Source organism: Lates calcarifer, linkage group LG8, assembly GCF_001640805.2.
Source record: "Lates calcarifer isolate ASB-BC8 linkage group LG8, TLL_Latcal_v3, whole genome shotgun sequence".
NCBI lineage: Eukaryota > Metazoa > Chordata > Actinopteri > Centropomidae > Lates > Lates calcarifer.
In genome coordinates, this window is record NC_066840.1 from 23,772,176 (window position 1) to 23,789,008 (window position 16,833).

The 16,833-nt window shown below is 38.0% G+C and overlaps 1 long non-coding RNA gene across 1 annotated transcript in view; it reads right to left on the reverse strand.

The window, feature by feature from the left end:
- Nucleotides 1-1,390: 1,390 nt before the first annotated feature.
- Nucleotides 1,391-16,833, reverse strand: part of LOC108885301 (uncharacterized) — a 47,487-nt gene continuing 32,044 nt past the window's right edge. The window contains exon 4 of the long non-coding RNA XR_007813726.1: nt 1,391-1,662. This is a non-coding gene — a long non-coding RNA (uncharacterized LOC108885301). The remainder of the gene's footprint in view (nt 1,663-16,833) is intronic.

Consider the following 16,833-nt stretch of genomic DNA (forward strand, 5'->3'; position numbering starts at 1 on the left):
ACCTTTTAGATACTGCTCCAGAGGGAACTATAACTCTGTGGGGTGGAAAAGATGTTCCCCGGCTATATATTCTCTTAATATGACGACTGTGGGAACAATTGCAAAATAACTTTCCTCGATAGAAATAAAGATATGGTTGATACAACATCTACAGAGCTCATTCCATCCATGTTTTGAAAGACAAAACAAAAAGCCAATGATAATGAGAATAGCACTGCGCCAAACTAATCAGTCAGTCAGGTTAAGCTGAAGCGCACAGCACAGAGTGAAGGAGCAGCACAACTGCTAATGTTTGGGCGACTGCAGCAGCGTACAGCAGGAGAGGGAACAAGATGAAAGAGAAAACGACGACAGAAAATATTAATGAAAACTCAAGAGACAGTGTTACTGAAGAAGATGCCCCAACGGACACAGCCCGAGGCTCAACAGAGGAGGAGACTGTTGGAAAGAAAGGTCCAAGGAATTCAGAAGTGTGGAGATATTTTGGCTATTTAAAGTCCAACAAGAAGCAGAGTAGCTGCACTGCAAGACTGTGTTGAAAGCATGTTCCCACAAAGACAGGTAATACCACTGATCTTTTTTGCCATCTGAAGCAGTGTCATCCTTTACAGCACTCACAATGCAAAACTCTACAGTGCCAGATCCAAGCAGGTGCTGCTGGTCCCCCTAAAACAACCAGTGTGAGACCTGCACAACAACAACAGACCATAGTGTCCACTTTCTCCAGCTCCATGCCTAACCACAGAAACATTAACCTTGTGATATCTCCACATTTCACTTAGGAATAAAAAGGATTTTGTTATTCTGTATCGTGAATTGAATTTAACAGTCATAGTGAGTGGAGTATATGGAGGTAAACATCCACATGGTCACTTTGAGAAGTGAATGAAACGCTCGGAAACAGCTTGGAGACAACAGACACTCGTAACAAAAAGCTAAATAATTAAACTCCTGTGTTTCAGGTTGGCTGCAACAATAAAGCCCATCTCCTCTGACTGTCTGTGTGCCTCTGTCTCCCTCTCTCATATCCCATGTCAGACACTACAGATCATTTCTATGTAACTCATCCTAATCAGCCATTAACAAGCTTCTCAAAAAGCATCAAAAACCAATCTGTGATTCTTTCTGACTGAGTTAATTTGATAATTCAGTCAAGAGGAGGCTTCATGAAAGCAGACTGACTCCCGTGTAAGTGAATTTGAACTCCAGTGAGGAGAATGACTTTTACTGGTTGTGTTTCTAAAAATAGCTTTGTAGACTTGGTTTTACTGATATTTCTGACCTGTTTTTTTAAAACGTGATATCATCATTTAACCTCTTTAAATTTTATTTTATGTTTTTATTTTATGTTACTTTACGATTTCATAAACTTCAAAACTGACATACACCATTCAATGTCAGACGTCAGGAGGATTAATTCATTTGGTCTGTTACAGTAACACTTTGTTAATCAAGGTTTTATATTACCAGCTGCTTTTTCAAACACACTATATTTCAGCAGTTGGGCCAGTTTCCCAGTACAGTACTCTAAATACTGCAAACACTCTTCAACGTAATGAATTACCTCCATTCTAGGTCCTCAGGTAAAGGTTCAGCTTCGTCTTCCTCTTTAAGACTGGAAGTTGACAAAACAATGGTGGATTGCTGCCTTCCTCAGTTTAGCTGTAATCAATAGAAAACAGGCAATAAATTGAAACAGCATATTAGCTTGTCACACATTTTCAGTATGTGTGTGTGTGTGTGTGTGTGTGTAGTGTGAGCATGAAAGATTAACAGCTGAGGCGTTGACTAATCATGCTCAAGTTTCTAATAATGCTAAAATGTTAGCATGGAGGCTGCTAGTTAGCCGTTGGTATGAGGTTTAAGTAAAGTGTTAGCTATTTATGTTTAATTGTTTACATGGAGGATTAACTTCCATCATATTTGTTTATAGTGTTAAGTGTTTGAATGGAGACTGGTAGCCTAGCCCAGCAAGTTATGCCACAGTGTTAAGCATGGAAACTGCTAACTCGTTATGCTAAAGTTTAAGCTTGAAAGCGGTTAGGGCTAGGGAAAAAAGTGTTAGCTATTAATGCTAAAGTGTTAGCAGGGACCATTAATCCGATTAAGTGTTGAGTTAAAGTGTCAACAGCAAATTTCCTGATTTTAACTCAAGATAATCAACAACTTAAACACACAAAGGAGGATCACACATTGTTAGTTATCAGTGTGGTTTCACTTCGTCTCTCAGAGGAGCAGCTAAAAATGCCATAATGTTTGATTTCAGCTGTTACATGTTCATTTAGATGAATTTGTTTTGAGCAGTGCAGGTGTTGCCACTGCTGTGAATGTGTAGATGCCTCCTGTTCACTTGTACGATTGTGCATCGTTGTTTTGTGCTGGCCTCGCCGGGCTGTAAAGCTGAACTCCCCTGGGATAAATAGCATCATACTGTATCCTAACTACCCACATACGAGGTGCATTAGAAGTTGGAATAGAGGTGCAGAGAAAGCAGAACCAAACTTTCATCTTTCCTGATGACCCCCAAAATGGTTTTGGACTCGCTGGATCTCTGTGGTCTGGTGTAATGGCTTCCTGTGATGAGCTTCCCTGCCTCACTACTTTCCGATCTGTCCTCTCGTTGCACAAAAATCATGATATGTAAGCCTATTTTCTGTAACCCAGTTTCACTTCGGTTCATTGTGGCATCATGGAGACTATACCTCTCAGCTGGCCACCATTGTCCCTTTGTCCTCTTGTCATAAGTGAGCCAATGGAGCACTGCATATATATGTATCTATGGGGCTGTAAATGTCATTTGCCAGAGGACACCTTTACTATGAAATAACCTGTTTGTTCCACATTTTGGCAAAAAAATAATTTCCACCACTAATACCTGTTTCATTATTAAGACATAATTTCACACTATGTGTCTGCTGACCTTCCAGTTCTGCCTCCATAGTATATTGATGCTCAGCACTAGCAGCAAACTTACTCTCCAACTTCTTCCCCAAGTATTTCTTTAGTAATCCAAGGTTTCAGAATGAGCGTGAATATTGTGTAAAATATTCTCATATCTCAAGTGTAATATCAAGCTATTGTTTTAACATTCTGTTGTGGCTGTCTGCGACAAATCCGCCCGAGGCAGGATGATAAAGCCAAGGTAGTAAGTTAGCATTAGAGTCTGCACTTAAATAAACTGGCCTTCAGGCAAAAGAATGAAATCTGCTTGAAGTGCATTTAAAGTACCTCACGAACATTCAGCTGCAGCCTCAAGGAAACGTTAGATTCCTTTTATTCACCAAGTGCAATAAAAGCACAGGAATACATGCAGGTTAATACAGAATCACACAACCACGCCATATTCAGTGTGAGAGGACAGCAGAGTATATTTATCACTGTATACAGTACATTCTGGTAGCCTGTTAGATCAGTGTGCCTCTGTGTGTGAATTGATTTTATGGGATATTTAAGGCTGTAAAAGTAAATGTTCTAGTTTCACCGCTCATTCATTGTTAGTCATCGTTTCATTTTCAATAGACCCTTCCAGGTACATGTTCTCATAGCAGTGAGAAAACAAAAGTACAAACAACGAGGGCAAGTTTAAGCTCTTTTTCTATGGATTTTCTTTTTCAAGGACGTAAACTCTTGACTTTAAAATACATGTGTGGAACAAACTGTGCTGTACATAAACATGGAGTACAACAGGAAGTGGTTAGGATCTGAGAAATGAAGGAAACCTAATTAATTTAGCAATAAAAGACAAAGTGAAGAACATAGAACATTAGAACACCACCAAGGTTTATAACAAGACAAATACTCAAATCAATAGCAGGACAATTACAGGTATAACTAATTTGAGCCAGTTTATGTTATTAATGTGTTTATGTGTTTATCCTTTAAATTTGTGCTGTGAAAAATGTGTATTCAATATTTACATACATATTAATGTGTATTAAATATATTCTTCTAGATATATTTAAGATTCAGTAGTGTTACCAGTAATCATGCATGTTTTATTAAAGGTACAATCCACTGTTCACAGAGTAAGTAAATTTACCTCTACAAAGTTTAGCTTGTTCCTTCATGGAGGATGTTTTACAGATATTTATTTTGTAGATATTTCTTCCAAATATTTTACATATATTTTCCCAATACATTAGCAGATATTTTACTGATAACAAGTTTTTTGTGTGTATTTTACTTTTTTGGCATTTTGCTGATATTTCTTTTAATATAATACAATATAGTCAATCACTTTTTCTCCCAGATAGAATCTGTTTAATATTTCAGTAATATTTGTGAGATATCTTACTAATATTTTCTTGATGATCACAAATTATAATCAGCATGTTCCAAACACTTAATATTTTCCCCAAAACTTATGTACGTTGCCCACACCTGTATTCTGAGCAACATGTTAACAGGTGTGAGGCTCAGGTCATTTCCCATCTCAGGGCACAGCTGAGGGATGCAGACTGTTCGGTTACATGACTTCAGCTGCTGCAGGTAAAAGTGTTGCGATAAGAGTCAGAAGCTCCAGATACTGGTCCTTGGTACTTGATACAGTTCAGGCTCCAGAGTCTTGTCCATGTGAAGCTGTTAAAACATCTTTGGATGTTGTTTTTAATGAGACAGAACTTGAGACTGACAGCGTCCACAATGAAATGCCAAATTATTAGTTAGGCCTGTATGCAAACAGAAAGGTTAGCTGGGAAAATGTCAATGTGATAGAGTGAGATGTTTTCTAACACCAAGTCCAGCTCTGACATGAGAATCAATATCTGACCTTTGAGCTGCTCTGAAATTGGATTTGCTATATGTGTGTATATGGATTAGAAATGTGCCTATACTATGTGTTGTGTTTATTCAACAGCAGATGCTGTGTAGGTAAAATTCCTTTGTGAAAAAAAGTTTAAAGTTAAAAAAAGTTTAAAGTTTTAAGTTTAATTTAAATCTTGAATGTGGGCTTTTAATGCATGTATTTAGGTAGTATGGTTAAATTATATGCACAAAAAATCTATTTCACTCACTCACACATTTACTTATTTTTTTACTTTGCTCTCTGTAAATCCACCACCACAGACTCGGTTCAGCCACTTTGCCATTAATGCGGCTGCAGAAAATGAAATTCGTATTTGTGACCTGGCTGTGACTTCCTTTGAAAAAGACTTTTAGCTGAAGCAGACCATGAGTGAACCTCCAGCCCTCTGTGGTCCATATACTGACACTTTAAAACTGGGTCACACCAAATTCCCAGCGAGTGAAACAGATGTGTCAATCATTTCAAACCCGTGGTCCTAAAACTTTTTTAGAGGTTGTGACCTCTTTGTGACTGTTGGGATTAATGTAGACTGTATATTTCAACAAAAGCAGATTTTCCTTTCAGGGTGTAGAAATTAACCACTGCATGTTGTAGAAATAAAGCCAGCAAATCTGTGCAAAGCTCCAAAAAGGTATCAAGTCAGTAGGGAGTCTGGGCAGTGTGAATGTGTGTACAAAATATCATGACATCTGATGGTAGCTGTCAAGATATTTGACTAAACGCCAAAAAAGTATGGGAACAGCTAGGTTAGCTAGCTAACATTAGCACCCATTAGCTGTTTGTGTTGGATTAAAACGTATCACTTGCATGGCTGAAGAGATGCACCTCTCTTTGCCTGTGCAGCTGTTCAGGGTCAATGTATTGCACCAACAGCAGACATATATATCATCAGTCATAGTTTTGACAGCGATCCTCAATAACCAAAGAAAGACAATGTGTTCATGTCATTTTGAGCAGATGTTCAAAACTTTGCTGTCAACCCGGTGACTCTGAGTAAGATGTATAACGTGCACACGTGTCTTTCCTCTGAAATCACTGTGTTTCAGTCTCTGTTTTTCTAAGTAAAAACACCATTTGTAATAATTTGTGGCTGTGTCTGAGAATCAGAGTGAGGCCAGCAGATGTTTTGTGGAGGCGGCACGGTGCTGGCAGAGATAACAACCGTCAGACAGGACCAGTTAGCTTTGATTGTCGCTGCTGAGGCCCATGTCGTTTTCTCTTTCATGCTTCTCTTTAATTCCCTTTCTCTTTTTTATAATCTCAGTTTTTCTGTTGCTCTTTCTCCTCCTCCCTTGTTTCTTTCTTCGCTCCATTTGTAATTTTTCTCTCCATTTGTGTTCTGTCTTTGCAACTTTTGCTTTTTTTTTTCTCATTTTTCCTCCAATTTTTACTTGGCATTACTGCTACCAAAAGCTTTCACAATACATATGCTAATGCCATATCAAAAAAATACTGGGGCTCGAGCAACATACTGTTCTTCCCCCTTTGTTGACAGACATTTTTCCTTGAAGGATAACTCCAGGATTTCTGTACCTGGGCCTTATTTGTAAACGATTGATAGGGGAAAAAAAATTAAGTTATTGTTTTTGCCACTGACAGGCTCAGATTGTTCTCAGGCTGTGTTCTGCTCAGTAAAATTGTTGTTTTTGTCAGTGGAGTCTGGCAGTGATATATAGTGATGTTTCTGGTTAAACAAAAAGGATCTTACTCTTTAATAAATGCTCTGTAGGAATCCTATCCACAAGTGTAATTATTTAATTATTTTTGTAAAATGTGGTACTTAGTGGTATAAAATCAAGTAATGATAATGATCAGTTACTTAAAGAAAGACTTTAATTTTAAGGTCAAAATTCTCTCTCACCTCCTCCCAGTCAGGTGATCTTCTTTTCATAATCAGGTGAGAGAGAACAGCTGCAACTTTTTCTGCTTTGTGTTAAAGGAGAGAGGAGTGAGAGTTTATCGACCACTAAGCCACAAACTATTAATGAAAGGTCATGTTATTTTGCTGTTTTTTGTTTGAAGTCAACCACAGAGAATTTTATGTTTTGCCAATAAATCCCGAATGCTTCAGTACCTTGAAGAATCTCCACCAGTGTTTATTTTTAGTGAGTCCTGCACCTCCTCCCCAAAAGGCTACTCTGACAATTTTTATTTTTTTGAATGAAAGAGTAGCCACAACAATAAGCTTGTTGAGCTTGTCAGTGACAAAAACAAGCACTTTAGTGGTTGTACATTGACATCTATAATTGCACTTAGACAGCAGCTGCTCTTTTGTGACTCAGAACAAAGCAGAAAGGTTTTTCTTTTTTTTAAACTGATTAAATGGGAAAAACCTTTTAGAGTTCCTGGTGATGGTGAAAGAAATGCAAGGCCAGTGGGAAACATGTTTAAGGCAAACATTTTGACTTTTAGAGCAAGGGCTGACTTTGTAAGAGGAAACAACAGGATCTTCCCTGGTCTTTGAAATGAGCAACATAACAGTTACCCACAGATATGTCTCTTAGCCATTGTTCTCTGCTTTAAACTGAGCAGCTTTTTATGCCTTCAATTATGTTTACCATGGTTTTCAGAGTCAGTAGCTCTGAGCCTGGTGCTGGTCAGGATCTACTCAGCATTTCTGACTCCCACAGTCACTTTATATCTTCCTTTCAGGGCTGAATAATCCTCTCATTTACTTACTTACAGTATTTTGGTTTAACCCTGTCTGTGCTCCTTCTCTCAACAAATTTTCACTTCTGTTTTTTCGTTTTCTTTGTTTTGTCTTTTCTGAGTCTCTTCAGCCTTCTCCCCACTTCTTCTGCCTCTTATATCAGCATTAATATTGCAGCAAGAAAACAGCTCACCATATGGCTCTTTCTCTTTTCATTGCAGCTATAAAGTGTGTGAAACAGCATGTGACTGCATTTCTGTTCAGAGGAATAAGTTATTTTGTTCTGGGGAATATATTGATCAGTCTTTGCAGTGGTTGTATTTCTCTTTCAGTGTTTCTCATCTCTGTGAAGATTCAGCTTTTAGAACAGATTCTTGTGATGTTACCGCATCACTCAACCTCAGCTTTAATCATCATCATGTTAACGATATTGATTATAATAATGATAAAGCACTTTTCAAAACAGCTGCAAAGGTCTATGAAATAATATTAATTCAAGGAGAACTTTAAACTGAAAAGGCTAGTCTTTAATTTAAAAAAAAAGATTAATACAACATAAAACATCCAAGATATAATTAAGTAAACTTTACTTTTTTTATTAATATACAAAACACTGAAATCACCACTTAAAAAGTGGGGTTTAAAGGTGGCAAAAAGAAATCTAATTAGTCAATAATTTACTAAATTTTGACCTTGTGAGTGAATTCTGTTAACAGGTAAAAAGACTCCAGACTACTCTCCTGTTTGTACCCTTACAGGAACATTCTTGTGCCTTGTTATTCGACAGCATACAGCTGCGCAGCCTCTTTCCAGCTGCTGGTTAACTCGGTCAGTAATGAGCAGATTAAATCTGAGAGGTCATGAGTCATGGAAAAATGTTCACTTTCTGCCTCGCAAGAATGTTGTTGTGTAGAAAAGGACCGAGCGATGGATTTCAGACAGCAACACAGCAAATATTCTCCTGATGTAACACACACCTGTTTCAATCCACTGTTACATTATCATCTGGTAACAACAGGCAATTTTCAGATGAGTACATGATTTTCAAATTTCAGCCAGTTTTCAAAGAACTGTTCTCTTTTTTTAAATAGTAGAAAACGTCATGTTGGAGCAAAACCTTTCATTTTATTTGTCTCATTCACAGCAGTAAGCTGAGCTCCTGTAGTCTGTATAACCACATTAAGCAGACGCCTGCTGTTTCTGTCTGACAACTGAAAACCTGTCTGAAGTCCAGCAGCATACAGTGAAAAGTACAGACCTCTGCTGGTTGTTAATTGGCGTCCTGACTCTCGGTCACTCGTGGATGCTCACTAATCGTTCTACCCTCGACTGCATAGAGCAACATGAGCCGATGGAAAACAGGCTACAATATAATTATTTTACAATCTCAAATTAACCAGACACAATAACCAGGAGGAGCAAATGAACTACTGATGCTGTGACTTGTACAATAGCCTGAACAGGTAAACATAGAGGAGCTGGAAGTGTTGGAATCTTTAAACAGAAACTTAAAACCTGCCTCTTCAGCCTGGCTCTTGAGTAAGTATGGTTTACACACATTATTTATTCTATTTTATTTACTTACTGCATCATACCAATGTTATAAATGTAATTTTAATCTATTTTATTTCCTATTTTTTATTATTAAATGTTGTTTCTTCCCTTTTCTTTCTCCCTGTCTTTATTTATTGTCCAGCTTTTAACTGTTTTGTTATTATAGTTTTTGAATGTTTATTACTGTGATTTGTCAACATTTCTTTGTCTTGTTATCATCTTATCAGACACCTGTGAAGCACTTTCAGCTGCACAAATGTGTATCAAAGATGCTATACAAATAAAGTTTGATTGATTGCCATGTGATAAATATACTTATAAAACAGAGAACGTCAGTAATAAGAGCCTTCTCTAATATAACAATTGTATATATGTTCAATTTATTCATCATTTCTCTGACAGACACTTCACTTCTCTCTGTTACTGCTGCACAGCAGAGCCGAGGTGTTCTCATTATTATCTGTAACAGGATGACATTCTTCTATCATCAGTTTCTCAACAGCTTCAGCACAAAGATCAGTCATGGACGTGTGATTCTGACCTGGACGAATCTCATGCTTTATGAAGATATTCTTATCTGTAGGTGACGCAAACTCAAAATAACGAGAGCACTTCCACTTACTGAAGCATCCAGCCTCCTCTGCCAACATGTATTTATGTTTCCTTCTTCCCATTTGCACGCACTATCTGGCAGTGGGAGATGCAATGAGCCAGGGCAAAACAAGTTTGCCTGACATATTGAATATTTATCTGTCACACACACGTTATTTGGGATGAATAAACAATCGCAACAGGTAATTTTCAGCAGGACGACATCATCTGTCTGTGCCTTTCAAATAAAACTGCTTTATCATATGACAGCACTGTGGTTAAGGTTTGGTGAGGTTTAGGTATGAAAACGATTTCGCCGAGATCAGGGAAACATCATGGTTTTATGTGTATGATTGACCTAATGTGAAACAAGACAGAACTGCTGAAAACAGTAAAGTTAGCAGAGTGTTCACTACTTTTGGATGCGAGGGGCAGCCATCTTGAATTCTTATCTCAGGGTTGGTGGAGTTTCTCTGACTTTCTGAGTAGGAAATCTGACTCTTGACTTCAAGGGGCGTTCCATTTTAAACTTCTGACCAGAAAGTTGTGCGAGTTTAAAACCCTCCAGTGTTTTAATTTTAACCAACCGATTTGTGTGAAAGCCCTTACACATACAGCACGAGTCAATAAGTCAATATACACGCCAGTCTGTGTGATTGGATGAAGCCATTATTTGAAAAATCAACCTTCTTCTGAAAAAATATTATTTACTTTTTCACTGCATAATATTTGTTCACAACAAACAAAAGTTCCAAAAACATACTGGCGTGAAAATTAATCACAGACCTTTACACTAATGGGAAAGCAATGTTTTCGTTAAACTTACATTTGCAGTCTCCATTCTGCTTGAAGGAATATCTGGTATTTTCAACCTGATGATACAAAATTGTTGCAACCAGAGCTGTGTAGACTTACATACAGCTAGACTGAAAGATATCATTCTTATTTTCTCTTATAGTGAATGAAAAAGAGCCACAGAATGAAGTGAAGCAGAAGGATTTCTGTCAGAATGAGTAATCAGGGCAGGATTAATGACACGGAAAACACAACAGTGACTGAAATACCAACACGACTAAAAAAGACCACATGGGAATAAGGCAAACTGTTGCACAAACTTTCCTCCATACTTCCTGTCACTTTCTCTCTCTCTCCTTGTTTCTGTCTTGCTCTCTCAGCCTACAGGAGCAGGAAGAGGGAGGTGAAAAAAGTTCTGCTGAAGTTTTTCCGGGATAGTCTTACTCACTTGATTCCCAATTAATATCTGAAGGGTCGTTGAGTTTGCCATTGTTCCGCTTGAGCAAACTGAACACAGCCCACTGCACAGAGCAACGGTAATTAGCTAGAATGGATACACACACACACTGATTTAAACATAAGCATCGTTTCGTGCACTCACCCAAAATGCACCTTTTTACATATTCACATACCCATATCTGCTCACACACACACACACACACACAGACCTGGGATACTCTATGGGAGCAGGGTGTAATTATAACACCGTCTGCATTATAGATCTATCAAAAGATGAGCTGCTCGTCATTAAACTCTCTCATTCACCCCTGTAACTTTGGCCTGTGAGTAAATCCTTCATTACCTGCAAACACCTTAACACACACACACAAAACATCACACATCAGACAGGGTTCATCTGAAACTGCTACATACAAGTTAAAGGAAAATTAATCAGTAATATTTTTAAAAATGTAAAGGACCTGTTTTGAATTGAAGAATTAAGTCATGCTAGTGGATGTCTGGACAACTATTAAAAGCTGTATTTATTTTTGTCCTGACAGATGAAAATACTTCCATATAAAATCCATATCAGACTCAGATCAGTTCAAACAACGTGGGACACAACACTGCAGCATCTTGAAAACAGGAGAGCTTCTGCAAAGTTTAAGCGGATACTTAAACAACTATCACACAGAGCAGAGACAGTATTATTCTGGAGTCATGTACGTGAAAACCTGATGAGTACCTTTACTCTGGTTTGGTCTCCACCACCTCCTGAGAAAAATATCAGTCTTTAGCATAATGCTTCACTTTCTTCATCAGAACACATTCACTCACACTGTAACACATGTCATACACAGTGCAGTTAACTTTACATTTCTTATTTATTCAAAGTTTTCTGCGCCACATCTATAGGTGTTAGTGTATTTTTCTACCAGGTTGTACCTTCTATTAAAAGGTCTGTTCTCATGTGTGGGTCCATTTGTGCGTTTATCTGCATATGTGTGCGTTTGCGTGTGTGTGCATGTGTCCTGAGCGGCTGGTCAACTGCTCACAAACATAATTAGCTCTTTAATCTGAGTCTCTGAGCAGAAACAAGAGGGATTTGAAAGAGCTCAGCGGTTCCCTGCTGTTGCCTGGTGCTGGGAGAAAACTGTCTCATGTTTCCCATTAGTCGATTCAGTAGCTGTTGGACATTTAGTTGTTGTAAATAGTACATGAGGGAATTTATCTGACAGCTGTGGAATGATTAAAAAAAGAGAGAAGCTGTATTTGCAGCAGGCTATGTGTGTTTCATCTGATCTGGTGTGAGCCTGCTGTGTGAGCCTACGGCTATGAAAATGAAAATATTTAAGTCCAAACAGCATGCGAAGCTGGAATGGAACAATCAGTGTGGGAAAATGGCAGCGGCTCATCAGGAAAACCAGGAGTATTGTAATACTGAGGTAAACACTTCAATGAACAAGCTGAAGTGTAAATAGACAAAAAATGGAAAAATCTAATGCAGCTGAAATAGAAAGTAACATGGTGGGAAAATTAGCTTTTTTGGGGCTTTTTTACATGCAGAGCTTTCGTTTATGTCTGAAATCACTCCTTGTTTGCTATTTATTGGAGTATTTACTTTAAACTATTATATTTTTGAGTGTCTAAATTCTCTTAACCTCAAATTTCCCTGTTGTGAGGCTCCACACCATCAGTGAACGATGATTTATAAATGTCTGAAATCGCAATTTACTGTTCACTACAGAGAAAACTTTTAATTGTATGTTATTTAACAGTGAATGAATGACGGAGTGATTCCAGACACAGACATTGTTTTTCAGCCTCTTTAGCACACGTTAAGATTCTACTCTAATTTTTCATTTCGTGACAAAGAGCCCTATATTACAACCACTGAAGAGAGCAAGTGTCTTTATTATTTATTACCTTATTATTTATGATCAGAGTGTAATTTGAGTTTTTTACCTTTTACAAGCAATGTATTTTTCCCTTACATAGAAATAATAAGAAGTTAATGAAAATATGAAGATGTGATGAAAGTAAGAAATATAGAAAATATCCTAACATCATCATGTTCTTAAAACATGAGGCACACAGGAATAAGATGCATTACATTGAACTAAAAATAAAAAATAATGTAGCTGATTAAACTACTCATCCTATTTAGCAATGTATTGAGCTGTATTATCATCCCTTTTAGCCACAATAAAGTAAATGAATCAGTCATTTCTTGGTTTTATCTTTTGTTATTCAGCTCATTACTCACTATTCATCTGCTGCTATTCACTGTTTGTTGTTCTGTGTTCAGTCCAAACTTTACTGACTTGATTACTAAGGTCTGATGCTCTAAAGGTCACTGCACTGTGTATTTATATTATATTGTCCTGTAGTGCTGTGTTTAATACAGTCCTAATATTTTTGTTAAATGCGACTATGAGAAGTAAATCTGTAGAATTTAAATAAACACTCCTGAAGTTGAAGTCCGTTGCATAGAAAGTAAATGAGAAATCTCATTAATTCAGTTGGCTCTTTAACAAGACACCAAACTAATAAATGTTCAGTTGGAGTGTAACAGCTTCCAGTGAGCTGCTGACTGTGGTTGCACTGGGGCAGTTTGATCCGAATGTGATGAACATGAAGCGGGGTGTAATCGTGATCGCTCAGCCAGACTCGGACTCTGAATTTAAATCAGGAACAGACAGTGAGTCGATAATCTGACAGCTCCACAGAAACAAACGTGTGTGGAAAAATTAAAAATCCTCATTACACTTTGTCCCTGGAAACAAACCCTTAATTACACCATGTGCAGCTCAAGTGCCCTGAACAAAGCATCTCATGTTGGAGAGAGAAGAACAGAGTTCAAGCAGCTTCGTCTCTAAAGCATTTTTACACATAATTACCCTCACCAGAAAATTTAGGAGGCTGATCTTTTCACCCTGTTTGTTTACAGAAACTTGTCTGACACTTCCACCTGTGGCTCAGAGATAAGATTTAGTGATGAAGACGTAGTTTAGGGACGTCGTGAAGTTGTGTGGGATCGCAGGGGTCAGTTGTGAGTCAGTTCGGTGTCAATCATTAAGGGGGGTTTTTACCAGGAGCTGAATTATCCACAAAGGTTTCCTCCAAAACAAATGGTTCTTAATAACTTCAGATGCAGACATCTGATGACTAAGATCCTTCACCAGGTAAAAAACAACCAAGATCTAAGAAGTGTACCTTAAAAATGAAGCTTAAAACTGGATAAAAAGCCAATTTGATGCTTCTGGCAACCACAACATAAATATGATGCCAGTGACTTTGATGAAAATGATGGTTTCCCCTACGTTTGAAAAGTGCTGGAAAAGTTTGGGACAATATAAGTACACAACACCAAATATATAACAAAGGCCTGGCTGTTTTTAGACATTTTAATGCAGAAAACCTTCAGTATTATATACTTTTATATTATGATTCACATGCCAGAGTGAAAGTTTATCATCTGGGACTTCACAGTCTGCACCTCAACACAGTCTAAAACAGCAGTTGTTCAGGATTAGATGTGTTTGTACTCCACAAAGTTTTTGAACTTAATGCAAAACATATGCTTCTCCAATATCAGCAGGTCTTGATAATGAATGACTCATCAAAAGCTACAGCTAATTTCCATGGTTATCCTGATGCTGCAGACCTCACTTTAATATATTCCACATCGACATTTGCACCCTATTGATATGCAGAAAATGTCGGCACACAGAGCAGCTTACAATGAGTACAAGGGTAGAATATGTTTAAACTTGCGGATCAACAGCATAACCTGAAACTCTTAGTAAAGAGGTCAAGGGTCAGAGCACAGGAAAGAGGTGTCAGGAAAAGCCTTAGAGATAAAAATGAAGAGAGATTAGATAAAAGGTAAGTCTTCTGATAAAGCAAATGGGAAGGAAAATATCACAAACGTGATATTATTTCAAGCTTCTGATAAACAGGAGCCACCCCAAAGAAATGTTCCTGTTGTATGCTAGGTTTGAAAACACTGTGGATCGTTTGGGTCCTGTGAGTTGTGGGGTGGGGGCCACCATGGCCCTGGCTTGCCATGAGTCTGGGTTATTTCTTGTATACAACATTAAAGCACTTACATGCATTCTGTATATTTACTGTTTTAATATCTTGCATTGAATTAGTACAAAACTGCAGATGACGGTTGATGTACCGGTCAGAACTGTCATAAAAAGAAGACACTGAAGATACTCACAGGGAGCAGAAAGAAATTCGTAGGTTTTCACCAAAATTTTCCTTCAGTCTCAACTGTTGTGACCAGTTCAGCAAAACCTTCATTTTGTACTTTTCTATCATTTGTGGTTCAAACTGAGCAGCTCCAGTGTGACCGGCAGATATCTGAATACATTCTGATGATTTACTCTGGCACCTTGAATAGAAACCATAACAATGACCCAGAAATGCCTCGAAATTATTCAGAGAAATGGCTGATGTAGTTTTACACTTCATGTCCTGCCAGCTGATTGATGAGCCAACACAATTTATTTTCTATGGCAATAAGCAGTCCACTGTGTTGGACTTCTTCTTCTTCTTCTTTACCTCTCGCTCCCATTTCCTGTCTTCCCTTCCCTCTCCCTAATTTGCTGCAATAACAGTGTAAATTAAAGCCCAACAATATGCTTTTTTTGTCTTTTCTCCCGCTTTCTTTTTTAATCCTTTCTTTGTCCCTCTGTTTTTTCCTCATCACTGCCTCCCTCCTCTTTTGTCTGCTTCGCTGTGTAACATTTCTTTAAGAAAAATTAAAGCTCTTTCCTCTTCACTTGTCTGACTCCTTCTTTCTCTCCGACTTTGTTTTCTTTCCCATTTCATTCCCAGTGGAGGCAGAATTATGTGACTGGGTTCCACTTATCCCACATACTGGTGCATTACACAGTCAAGGGGTTTTACAGTAGAATTATTTATGTTTTTTTTTTTTTTGGGTTGGGGGAATTTTACACTCCTGATAAAAACCTGCACATTTTAGAGATGCCCTGTTTTCTATATTAATTTTAGACCTACAGGAAAACCCTACAGTCACCATCTAGACAAATTCACACACTGTTGGACGGCTGTAGAGGGCACTGCTCCACTGTCTGTTATAAATTTTTTTTTGCTAAAATTACTGACGTTCAGCACCGGAGCAGAAACGAGTCGCACTGTGTAACATCGCTTTACCCTGTTTCCATCACAGTTAGTTTTGTAGTTTGGTGATTTTATGCCAACTTTGTAAAAGCTGTTATTCTGTGTTTCTCTGGGTACAATGATACAGCTTTAAAAAGTCTAATGACTCATCAGGTTCAATGAGATTCAGCTTCAGGGCTTCTTGACTCCACTTGAGAACTCTTTCCTAAATGTCTTTAAAATGTACAAACACTGAAAAAGCAATTTCAGTACTGAAGCCAATTAAACATTCAGACTGAGCAAAATGCACTCAGGCATTCAAACAGCTTCCTCTGACCTTTGCATTTAAAGGGTTGGCATTAAAGTTCACCTAAAGGACAACTGGTGTCTCCATTTACCACAGTGGTGCAGACTTGTGTTATTTCTTCTACTTTTCCTCACCAACATTTTTCTTTACCTTTCCTCGGTGTAATTTGGCCCACCCCTGACCACGGCATTTCAAAGCCTCTCCTGTTTCACCCCATTACACCCCCGCCATTTCATCTTCCTCACTTTTCCCAGTTACACAAATATTTTCATACTTAAGAGCAATCATTTTCTCTCCAGAGCACAGGGAAGGTACCAGGGTTTGACAAAGACCAGAATTTCCCATTTGACTGAGTGTCAGTGAGAGGAGACTTCCACTCTGAGGCCTTTTCTGTCACAGCGGCTGAACTTGGTTTTTGATTTCTTTTCAAAAGTTCTGAAGATTTTCAAAAAGCCTGATTGCTGCAGAAGTATTTTGGTGGCTGAATGTCTTCACAAACACCATCTGTGCCGTGTAGGTGGCAAGACGCAGGAAGTTGAATTGTTGCATTTCTAATTT